The 12,911-nt window shown below is 35.2% G+C and overlaps 1 protein-coding gene across 1 annotated transcript in view; it reads right to left on the bottom strand.

Moving 5' to 3' along the window:
* LOC106826238 (disintegrin and metalloproteinase domain-containing protein 5-like) overlaps window positions 1-12,911 on the bottom strand; it is a 195,648-nt gene that overhangs the window by 106,222 nt on the left and 76,515 nt on the right. The gene's annotated exons all lie outside the window — the stretch shown is intronic.

Below are 12,911 nucleotides of genomic sequence, written 5' to 3'. Positions count from 1 at the left end.
AGTATATTTGCATTTGATACATAAATGTGATTCTTTGGTTCAAAGTTTATAATGGTTAAGTATTAGTTATATTCACTTGATAAAAATGAATTTAGGGGGGCCGGCCCCATGGCTGAGTGGTTAAGTTCGCACTTTCCGCTTCGGCAGCCCAGGGTTTCACTGGTTCAGATCCTGGGCGTGGACATGACACCACTCATCAGGCCATGCTGAGGCGGCATCCCACATGCCACATGCCACAACTAGAAGGACCCACAACTAAAATATACAACTATGTACCTGGGGAAGTTGGGGAGAAAAAGCAGAGAAATTAAAAAAAAAAAGAAGATTGAGAACAGTTGTTAGCTCAGGTGTCAATCTTTAAAAACGAAAATGAATTTAGATTTTTTTCCTTCCTTTTCTGTACTGTTGACAGAATTATCTGTGAAATCATTTACCTTCGTCTAAGGAGACTAGTCTAAATTTTCTATCTCTCTTTGAGTCAGTTTTGTTATATTTAATCAATGTTTCATACTTATTTGCATAGAAATTGTGTCAAGTAGAGTAAGATTTTTCAAATTTTCTGTTTTGATGGTTATTTTAACCCTTGTAATCTCTTGTGCACTCTATTTGCTATTTTTCATGGTTATTCTAATAAGTTGCATATTTTGTTCATTTTATGAGAAAAAAATCATCTTTTAAATGTAGTGATTATTTCTACAGTGCTCTGTTTCTTCAATCACTTCATCCAGATTTTACCTTTTTAGCTTATTTTCCCCTGATTTATTTCATTTACTTTTTTATCTTTGGCATTAACTGCTCAAATCATTTACATTCATACCTTTGCATTTATTTAAAGCTTTGAATATTTTTCCCAGCACTGCTTAGTTTGGCTCCCATAGATTTTGATTTATGGAATTTCTCTTAACATCATTTTCAATCATAGTTCAGGTTCCAAATATGAGAATGTGAAAAACAGCTGAAAATCTTTTTGATCCCAAGCCCAGTCTTCCCTGCCTTGAACCCTAGGCCTGCAGAAACTGAAGCCAAGGGCAAAACAAATGCCCAAAGGCCTTTGGGTTAGGGGATAAACACTGAGAAGATCTAAGAGATTAGTTCCTCAGCAAAATCAATTGGAACTCATGGACATATGGCTAGTTTTTCTAAATAAAAGGGAGCTTAACCTTATTAAAGCTCAGCTTGACCAAGATGAACTTGATATTCAGTAAACTTTGAATCAATGCTTCCTCATCTTAGCCGCCAACAGAAGGAAAAAGGGGGTACCCTCTGAGAATTCAAAATTAACAGACCGAAAACCACATGCAAATCACCACTATTATTCTATATACAATGTTCAGTTCACAATAAAAAATTATGAGACAGGTGAAGAAGCAAGAAAATGGAAACCACAAACAAGTAAATTTTCCATAGGAACAGACTCATACAGTCTAATCTTGAAACTGACAAGAAATTTAAAACAAACATTATAAATATCTTTTAGGAGTTACAGAAAAATTTAGAAAGAATGGGTGAACAAATGGAGAATAAATCAGCAAAGGTACGAAAACTATAAAAAAAGAGACCCAGGTGGAAATTCTAGAATTAAAAAACGCAATGCCTGAAAAAAAAAGTATATATACATATAATGTACTTAACAGCAGAATGAACGCTGTTGAACAAAGGATCAGTGGACTTAAAATCATATTGAGAAAAATTATCTCCATTGAAGCACAGAGAAAAAGATCGAAAAATCAGAATATAAAGTGACTTGTAGGAAAATGGCAAGTGGTTTAACTATGCTGTAATCACATCCCAGAAGAAGTGGGATTGGAGCAGAAAGAAAAAATGTTTGAAGACATAATAGCTCTAAATTTTTCACATTTGATGAAAAATATCCACCCACTAATCCAAGGTCAACAAACAACAAACAGGATAAAACTGGAAGAAAATAGAGTGAGGAATACTATAACCATACTGCTGAGAATCAAAGAAAAAGAAGTGTCTAAAAGCAGCTAGAGGTGGGGCTTGCCCGGTGGCATAGGGGTTAAGTTCGCGGCTCTGGTTTGGCAGCCCGGGGTTGGTAGGTTTGGATCCCAGGCGCGGACCTACATACTGGTCATTGAGCCATACTGTGGTGGTGTCCCACATGCAAAATAGAGGAAGATTGGCACAAATGTTAGCTCAGGGACAATCTTCCTCACCAAAAATAAAAAATAAAAGCAGCCAAAGGAAAAAAAAAACGACGTGTTAATATAGGAGAAGCATGACTATACCCTTACTAGAAACAATGAAAACCAGAAGATGATAAAATTACACTTGTACTAAAAGAAAAAAATTGGTAGTCTAGGATTCTATATTCCAGTGAAGATTTTTTCATAAATGAAGTAAAATAAAGACATTGTTAAATAAATGAAAGCTGAGAGAATTCACTGTCAGCAGATTTTACACTATAAAACATAGTTAAGCAAATTTTTCAGAATGAAGAGACATGATTCCAGATAGAAATTTGGATCTGCACAAAGATTGCAGAGTGCTCCAAATTGCAAATGAGTAGAGAGATATACAATACTATTTTTTTTTTCTTTTCCTAACTGCTTTGAAGAGCATTTGACAATTTAAATGGGGAAAAAGCTTAACTGTATTTATTATGGGGATTATATATATGTAGTTGTAAATATATGAAAATTTAACAAAAAAGGAAAGGTGTAAATGGTATTATACTGTTGTAGAGTACTTACATATATGATATAACAGTAAATCAAATAGGCAGTGATAGGAAAAAGATACCTATGTTACTGGACAAAAAAGTACAAAGTAGGAAAGGAAGATCAAAGGAAAAAGAAGAGAAGGAACAAATGGGAAACAAATAACAAGATGGTAGCCCTGTACCCGAACTTATTACTTATATTACATGTAAATGGGCTAAACATTCCAATTAAGATCGAAGATTGTCAGAAGGGATTTTAAAAAACAGATGTAATTATAGGCTGATTACAAAAGGTGCACTGTAAGTATAGAGTGGTAGAAGTAGGCAGAAGTAAAAGGGTGGAAAATGTAAGCCACACAATCATCATAAAGTTGATGTTGCTATATTGATGTCACATTTCATAATGAAAAAATGGTCAGTGTATCAAGAATACACAGCAATCCTAAATATCTGTGCAATTAAAATCAGAGAGCTTCAAAGTGTATGAATCAGAAATTGGCAGAACTAACTGGAGAAAGGTAAATCCATGTTTATTAGAGTTTTTAACACCAATACCTCAGTAATTGAGAGAACAAGTAGACAAAAATCAGAAACATTGTCAACCATCTAAACATAAAATATTTGTAGAACACTATACCTGACAACTACAGAATGAATACAGATTTTTCTCAAGCACACTTGAAAAAATATGCCAACATACACCATACGTTGGGGCAGAAAACAAGTCTCAATAAATGTCAAATAATTAAAATAGTACAGAGTATATTCTCTGACAAGTGATTTAAGCCATAAAACGTCAGCAAAAAGATATTAAGAAAAATCACAAATATTTGGAAATTTACCAACACATATGTAAATCTCATAAGCCAAATGAGAAATTAAAGGGAAATTAGAAAACACTCTGGACAATTAAGAAAGCATTAAAATATCTAGGATACAGCTAAGCTTACACTAAAAAGGAAGTCATAGCTTTAAATGACTACATATTTTTAAAGTTTTTAAATAAATTAATAACCTAAGTTTCTGTTTTTAGAAGCAGGAAAGAAAGCAACATAAATCTAAACAAATTAGAATAAATAAATTAATAAAGAGAAAGAATCACTAAAGGAGAAAGCAAACATCAGAGAAAATCAACGAAATCTATAAGTTGGTCCTAAGAAAAAATTAAAAGAATTGATAAACCTTAGAAAACCAACCCAAAAGCAGGAGGAGGAGGAATATCACTACAGATTCTACCACAGGATAATAAGAGAGAATTATGATCAACGTATACTGACAAAATTGATTATGTAGATGAAATGGGCACATTCTTTGAAAACTACAACTTACCAGCACTTACACAATAATAAATAAACAAATTGAATAACTCCATAACTGTACAATAAATTGATTTCTTAATTAAAAACTTTCCCACAAAGAGAGCTTCTTCCATACATTGTTTCATTGGCAAATTCTAACAAATATTTAAGGAAGAAATAATATCAATACTATGCAAACTATTTCAGGAAATAGAGAAAGAGGGAACAATTCCTAGCTATTTTATGAGGCAAGTATAACCCTAATACAACAAATCTGAAAAAGAATCATAAGAAAAGAAAATTACAAACCAATATTACTAATAAATACACAAAGTCTTTAACAAAAAAAAAAATAGCAAATAGAAAACAGCAAAATATAAAAAGATAATACATCATGACCAAATGTGATTTAACTTAAGAATGAAAGTTTGGACCATTTTGAAAATCAATTAATATAGTCATTACATTAACTGAAAATAAAAAGGAAAAACTATACGATCAGCTTACTCGATGAAGGAAATTCATTTAACAACATTCAATTCATTCATGATACTAACTCTCAGCAGATGTAAGAATAGAAGGAAACTTCTTCCACTCTCTGATAAAGAGGAACAACACAAACACACACAGCTACCTTCACACTTAAGATGCAAATTTGAACATTTTCCCCTAAGTTCAGGAGCAAGGAAAGGATGTCCTTTCTCATCCCTTCTATAACATAGCCCTGGAAGTCCAAGTAAGTTAAATAAGGAAACAAAAGAAGCAGTAAAACTGTCTTTGTTCAGAGACAACATGATGATGTATATCAAAAATCTAAAGGAATATCAAAAAATAATAATAGGCAGTGATGTCATCAACATGGTGACATAGGTCATTCCTGACTTCAGTTCCCCTCAAAAGAAGATCAAATAAAAACTATCCATAGACAAGACACCACTGTGAAAATCCCAGAACCTGGGGTGAGACTGAATCACTCTCCTAGAACACAGACTGAGATGGACCACCTTAGAAGGCTAAGAGGAGTGGCTACACAATGACCACATCAACTTCCACAGGCACCACACCAGGATGGCCCCCTTGGCCTACAACTTCTCCAGTGAGAAGAGAGCCCAAGGTGGGCTTCCAGCTCCCACAGAAATTTAGGACACTTCCTAGGAGGCCCACACAGGTCTCATCTCATGGGGTTCACTGGAGGAATCCGTGGAACTTGACTACTAGGGATTAGATGGAGATGGAGAATGGGGACAGGGCTCATAGCAACCAGTGCTCAGATCTTGGCAGACCACATTCCCGCTTGCAGTGGCGCCTGAGCAGAGATCCTACCCAGTAGCTCTGCCCATCTGCAGAGCTGAGCCAGTGGCCCAGTCTGGCCAGGGAATTCTGGCAGTGGTGCCTGATTTGGGTCCCCAGGCAACAAGCCAAACCATACAAGCCATGGAGTCCATTCTACAGACTCACTCTGGCAGGGAAGCAAATGCAAAGCCCTGCTTAACTGATGAGTATAGCCTCCAGTCCTGCCTGAGCAAGAAGCCTAGCCAGAGAACCCAGGCAGCCAGGGAACCTTCCAACAACCATGCGTGGGCAGAGAGCCAAGCCAGCAATCCTGCCCAACTGTTAAGCATAGCCTCTGGCCCTGTCTAACAAGAAGGCCTGAACAGTGACCCCAGACATCCCTGAAACCCAGACTATGGTACCACCCAGCTACAAAATCCAGGCCACAGCCCTGCCCCACAGCAGAGCCTAGCCTGTGGCCCTGCCTGATTGCTGAACAAAGCTTGCAGCTTCACCCAGGAAGGGAGCCCAGCCAGTGACCCTGCCCAATGGTGGAGCATAGCCTGAAGCCCTACCCACTGAAAGACTCTGGACCGTAACTCTGCCCAACTAAAGGGTGCAGTCTCTAGCCCCACCCAACAGTGAGATACAGCTGTAGGCCCATCCTGACCAGAGAGATTGGCCAGTGACATTGCCCAACAGCAGAGTGCAGCCAGCTGCCTACCTGATCACAAAACCTAGCCTGGCGCCCTGAAAACATGGGAGCACAGCCTGTGGCCTCACCAGATTGCAGAGCACATCCTGAGGTCTTGTCCACCCACAAAGCCCTGCTTGCAGCCCCTTCTAAACACAGACTCCAGCCAGCAGTGCTATCTAGTTGGTGAGCACATCCTTAGAAGACATTCAACCAGGAGCCCAGTGGAGCCAAGCCCATGGCCCTGTCCAATCAAAGAATCTAATCAGTGGCACCACTCTGGAAGAGACAACAGCCTGCAACGTTCCCCTACCAGAAGTGACTGCAGAACCCAGTTAGTGAAGGCCCCACCTGACCATGGAGCACAGCTAGCAGCCCAACCCCCAATCAGGGAGCATATGCAGTGGACCCACTTGAATGAAGAACCCAGCCAACAGGCCCACACGACTGCAGTGCCCAGTCAGTGGCAGGTTTACTGACCACACAGCACAGGTAGTGGCCTCACACAAATAGAGACCCCAATAGCAAGCCCCACCCACCTATGACACTACTAGGCGACCATCCAGTAATCAAACAGGGTGAACGTCTGTCCCTGCTGAAGCGAATCTCTAAAGTCTGGGAGAGGCGACCACTTACTCAAATGTACAAGAATCACAAAGACTAAGGAAAACATGACATCACCAAAGGAAACTAATAAAGCTCCAATAACTGATCCTAATAAACTGGAAACCTATGGAATGTCTGACAAAGAATTCAGAATAATCCTCTTAAAGAAGTTCAGTGAACTATAATAGCAAACAGACAACTAAAGAAAATTAGGAAAATAATGCATGAATACTATGAGCAGTTCAACAATGACATAAAAACTATCTAAAAGCAACCAAACAGAAATCATAGAGCTGAAGAATAGAATGACTGAATAGAAGAATTCAATAGTGAGCTTCAACATCAGACTCAATCAAGCAGATGCAAGAACCAGAGAACTACAGAATAGGTCATGTGAAATTCTCTGGTCAGAGAAACAAAAAGAAAAAAGAATGAAAAAGTGTGAAGAAAGTCTACAGTATTTATTGGACATGATCAAAATAAACAATATATGTATTATGTGAATTCAAGAAGGAGAAGAGAAAGAGAAAGTGATAGAAGTCTATTTAAAGCAACAATGACTGAAAACTTCCCAAACATTGGGGAAGAGAGAAACTTCCAGATTCATGGGGCCCAAAGGACCCCAAATATGTTGAACCTAAAAATGGCTACATGAGACATATTATAATTAAATTGTCAAAAGTCAAAGATGAAGAGAAAATATTGAAATCAGCAGAAGAAAAGTGACTCATCACATAAAAAGGCATCTCAATAAGACTATAAGCAGATTTCTCAGCAGAAAGTTTGTAGGCCAGGAGACAGTGGGATGATATATTCAAAATACTGAAAGAAAAAAATAACTGTCAACCAAGATACTATACTGGTAAAGCTGTCCTTCAGAAATAAAGGACAGAATTTTTTTTTCAAATAAACAACAATAGAAGGATTTTATCACCACTAGACCTGTCTTACAAGAAACACTAAAGGGATTTCTTCAAGCACAAATAAAAGGATTCAAATTCACAGCATAAAAACATGAATGTGTAAAACTCAGCGGTAATGGCAAATATATAGCCAAAGTCAGATTCTTTAATATGGTAATGGTAGCATGTAGTTCACTTACAATTCCCATTTAAAAGTTAAAAAACAGACATATTAAAAATAACCACAACTGCAATAATTTGTTATTGGATACACAACATAAGAAAGATGTAAATTGTAAAACCAATAACTTAAAATGTGAGCGGGGATTAGTAAAAGAATAAAGTTTCTGCAGGCTATCTTAAAGTTAAGTTGTTGTCAGCCTAAAATCGGATGCTATAATATATCTTACGTAAGCCTTATGATAAGCACAAAGGAAAAAGCTGTAACAGGTCTACAAAACATTATGATAAAGGAATCAAGCCATACTATTACAAAAATTTATCAAATCACAAAGAAAGATAGCAAGGGAGGAAGTAAGACACAGGAAATTTACAAAACAGTCAGGAAACAATGGACAAAATGGCAATAGTAAGTCCTTCCCAACCAATAATTACTTTAACATAAATGGATTAAATTTCCCAATCAAAAGACACAAATGGTTGCATGGATTAAAAAAAAAAAAGATGCAACAATATGCTGCCTACAAGAGAATCATTTGACTTTAAGGACACACATAGACTGAAAGTGAAGGCATGGAAAAATATATTCAAGGAAATCATAAGCAGAAGAATGCAGAGATAGCTACACTTATAGGACACAAAATAGACTTTAAGCTAAATATGGACAAAAGAGACAAAAATCTCATCATGTAATGATAAAGACCTCAATCTATCAAAGAGGTCAAAAAATTGTAATTATTTACATATCCAATATTGGAGCACCTAAATATGTTAAGCAAATACTAGCAAACTAACAAGGAGAAATAAGCATCAATATAATAATAGGGATTTTAACACCTTACTTTTAACAAGAGATAGATCATCCAGACAGAAAACCAATAGAGAAACAGTAGATTTGAACAACACTATATACCAAATAGACCTAACAGATATACACAGAACATTTCATCCAACAGCAGCAGAATATACATTCTTCTCCATTGTACAGAGAACATTTTCTAGGATAGATCATATATTAGGCCACATAACAAGTCTCAACAAATACAAGAAGATCAAAATTATATCAAGCATCTTTTCTGAACACAATTGTACGAAACTAGAAATCAATAACTGGAGGAATGCTTGAAAATTCACAAATACATGGAAATTGAGCAACACATTCCTGAACAATAAATGGATAAAAAATAAAACAAAAGGGATTTTTTTAAATCTTGAGACAGATGAAAATGGAAATACAATATATCAAAAATTATGGGATGCAGTAAAAGCAGTTATAAGAAGGACGTTAATAGCAATAAATGCACACTTCAAGAAAAAAGAAAGATTTGAATCTAACTTTACATCTCAAGGAAGCAGAAAAAAAGAAGAACAAACTAAGCCCAAAATTAGCAGAAGAAAGGAAATAATAAGGATTTGAACAGAAATAAATGAGATAGAGATAGGAAATCAATACAAAAATATTTTAAAAACTAACAGTTGGTTCTTTGAAAAGATAAACAAAATTGACAGAACTTTAGCTAGAGAGGACCCAAGCAAACACAGTTATAAATGCAAGAGTAGACATTACAACTTATACCACAAAAATACAAGGAATCATAAAAAACTACTGTGAACAATCATACATCAACAAATTGGACAACCTAGAAGAAATCAACAAATTCCCAGAAAAATATAATTGACCAAGAACGACTCATATAGAAATAGAAAATCTGATTAGATTAATAACAAGTAAGGAGATTGAATCAGTAAACATAAACCCTTCAAAAAATAAAAGCCCAGGACCAGATTGTTTCACTGTGCAATTCTACCAAACATTTAATGAAGAATTAATACTAATCCTTCTCAAAATCTTCCAAAAAATTTAAGACAAAAAAATATTCCCAAACTCATTTTAAGGGCCATTATTACCCTGATACCAAAGCCAGATAAGGACATTACAAGAAAAGGTAGATAATAGACTAACATCCCTGATGAATATATAAGCAAAAATTATCAACAAAATCGCAGCAAATCAAATTCAACAGCATGTTAAAAGGATCATAAAACATGATTAAATGAGACTCATCTCTGGGATACAAGGAGTATTCAACATATACAAATAAATAAATGTGATATATCACATTATTAAAATGAAAGAAAAAATCATATCATCATCTCAACAAATGTAGAAAAACCATTTGACAAAATTCCATATCCATTCATGATTTTAAAAAAATCACAAGAAATTGAGAATAGAAGGAATGTACCTCAACATAATAAAGGTCATATATGACAAACCTACAGCTGACATCACACTCAACAATGAAGGGTAAATCTTTTCCTCTAAGATAGGGATCAAGACAAGGGTACGCACTCTCACCACTCCTGTTCAATATAGTACTGGAAATTTTAGGTAGAGCAACCAAGAAAGAAAAGGATATAAACGGCAACCAAATCAGAAAGGAAGAAGTAAAATTGTCTGTCTTTACCGATAACATGATCTTATATATAGAAAAATCCTAAAGACTTCACCCAAAAGTTGTTAGAACTAATAAATTCAGTAAAGTTGCAGGATACAAAATAAACCTACAAAAAGGAGTTGCATTTCTATATACTAACAATGTGTTAACTGAAATAAAAGAAATCAATCCCATTTACAATAGCAATAAAACCCACAAAATATTAGGAACAAATTTAAGCAAGGGAGTGAAAGGTCTCTACTCTGAAAACTGTAAGGTACTGATGAAAGACACGATTAAATGGAAAGATATCCCTTGTTTATGGGTTAGAAGAATTAATATTGTTAAAATGTCCACACTACCCAAAGCCATCTATAGATGCAATGCAATCCCTATCAAAATTCCAATGGCATTTTTCATAGAAATAGAAAAAAAAACAACATTCACATAAGACCACAAAAGACCGCAAATAACCAGAGTAATCCTGAGAAAGAAGAACAAAGCCGGAGGTATCACACTTCCTGTTTTCAAACTATACTACAAAGCCTATCATAATCAAAAATGTATGGGACTGGCATAAAAACAAACACATAGACCAAGGGAACAGAATAGAGAGCCCAGAAACAAACCCTTGTATATTCAGTCAACTAATATTTGACAAGGGAGCCAGGAACATTCAATTGAGAAAAGACAGTCTCTTCAATAAATGGTGTTGGGAAAACTGGATAGTCATATATAATAACGAAACTGGACTCCTATCTTACACCACTCACAAAAATTAACTCAAAATCGACTAAAGACTTAAATGTAAGGAGTAAAATCATAAAACTCTTCAAAGAAAACAGTAAAAAATCTCCCTGATGCTGGTCTTGGCAATGATTTTATGGATATGACACCAAAATCACAAACAATAAAAGCAAAAATAAACAGGTGGGACCACATCAATATAAAAGGTTCTGCGTAGCAAAAGAATCAATCAACAAAATGAAAAGGTAACATACTGAAGGGGAGAAAATACTTGCAAATTACACATCTGATAAAGGGTTGATGTCCAAAATATATTAAGAAATGGTCAAAGGACCTGAATAGACATTTCTCCAAAGAGGATATTCAAATAGCCAACATGTACATGAAAACGTACTCAACATCACTAATCATCAGGGCAAGACAAATCAAAACCACAATAGATATCACCTCACACGTGTTAGAATGGCTACTATCAAAAAGACAAGAGGTAACAAAAGTCGGCAAGGATGTGGAGGAAATGGAACACTTGTACACTGTTGATAGGAATGTAAATCAGTGCAGCCACTATGGAAAACAGTATGGAGTTTCCTGAAAAAAAGAAAAATAGAACTACCATATGAATCAGCAATTCCACTTCTCGGTGTTTATGTGAAGGAAATGAAATCACCATCTCATAGAGATATCTGCACACTGTGTTCACTACAGATCATTCACAATAGCCAAGACACGGAAACAAGCTAAGCGTCTATTGACAGATGAATGGATAAAGAAATTGTGAATACATATGTATGTGTGTGTATGTATGTACATATATGTATATATACATTCACACACACATGAATATTATTCAGTCATTAAAAAAAGGACATTGTGCCATTTGGGACAACATGGATGAATGTTGAGGGCATTATGCTAAGTGAAATAACTCGAGACAGAGAAAGACACATTCTGCATGATCTCACTTACACGTGGAATCCAAAACAACAAAATTCATAGAAACAGAGAACAGATTGCTGCTTGCTGGTGGGGAGCGGGTGCTGGAGGCTGGGAGTGAGTGAAAGTGGTCAAACTTTCTAAACTTCTAGTTTCTGGGATGTAACATACAGCATTGTGACTATAGTTAATAATACTGTATTGTATATTTGAAAGTTGCTGAGAGAGTAGATCCTAAAGGTTCTCACCACAGACACACACACTCAAATGGTTACTATGTGAGATGATGGATGTGTTAACTAACCTTATTGAGACAATCATTTCACAATATATACATAAATCATTACACTATACATCTTAAACTTACACAATGTTACATGTCAATTATATCTCATTAAAGCTGGAAAAATCATAGATCTGACATGTTAAATTCAGCAAGGTTATAGGATATGTAGAAAACATAAAAATCAACAACATATGTTTAACACTAGCAGTGAAGAATTGGAAGATCAATTCAAATAATCAACACTAGCTGCAATAGCATCAGAACATATAAAATACCTAAGAATAAATTTAGCAGATGTATTAAACCTCCACAGAGAACTTTTTAAAAACCTGAGTAAATGGAGAGAGAAATCATGTGAGTGGACTGGAAAGTCCAATGCTATTAAGATGTCAGTTCTCCCCTAATTGATTCATAAATTACACACCATCCCAATCAAAATCTAAGTGAGCATTTTTGTGGGTGTGGAACTAGACAAGCCAATTCCAAAATCTATATGAAAACACAAAGTTAAATACAGAAAGTACAGTATTGAGGAAGAACAAAGTTGGAGGACAAAAGTGCCTGATTTCAAGACATTTAGTAAAGCTACTGTGTTTAAGGAGAAAGTTCTAAACTTTAAAAAAATATTTTAAAATATTATGATTGCTATCTATCTTTTAAAAATTTAATCTTCAAACTCTTTTTTGCTGGTATAATATCTACTGCTGGTTCTATCTTTGTTGCTGGTAGTTATATCTACTTATTTTATTTCCTATATTTGTATTTTTTAATATTTTATTATTATATTTTAATTTTACACTGACAATTTTACAGCATTCTTGCTTGAATCATATATTAGTTCTTTTCCTTTACAAATTTTTATTATGAAAATG

The sequence above is a fragment of the Equus asinus genome, chromosome 27, assembly GCF_041296235.1.
Source record: "Equus asinus isolate D_3611 breed Donkey chromosome 27, EquAss-T2T_v2, whole genome shotgun sequence".
Classification (NCBI taxonomy): domain Eukaryota; kingdom Metazoa; phylum Chordata; class Mammalia; order Perissodactyla; family Equidae; genus Equus; species Equus asinus.
The sequence above is the reverse complement of the archived record's forward strand: the minus strand, read 5'-3'. Positions and strand labels throughout refer to the sequence as shown.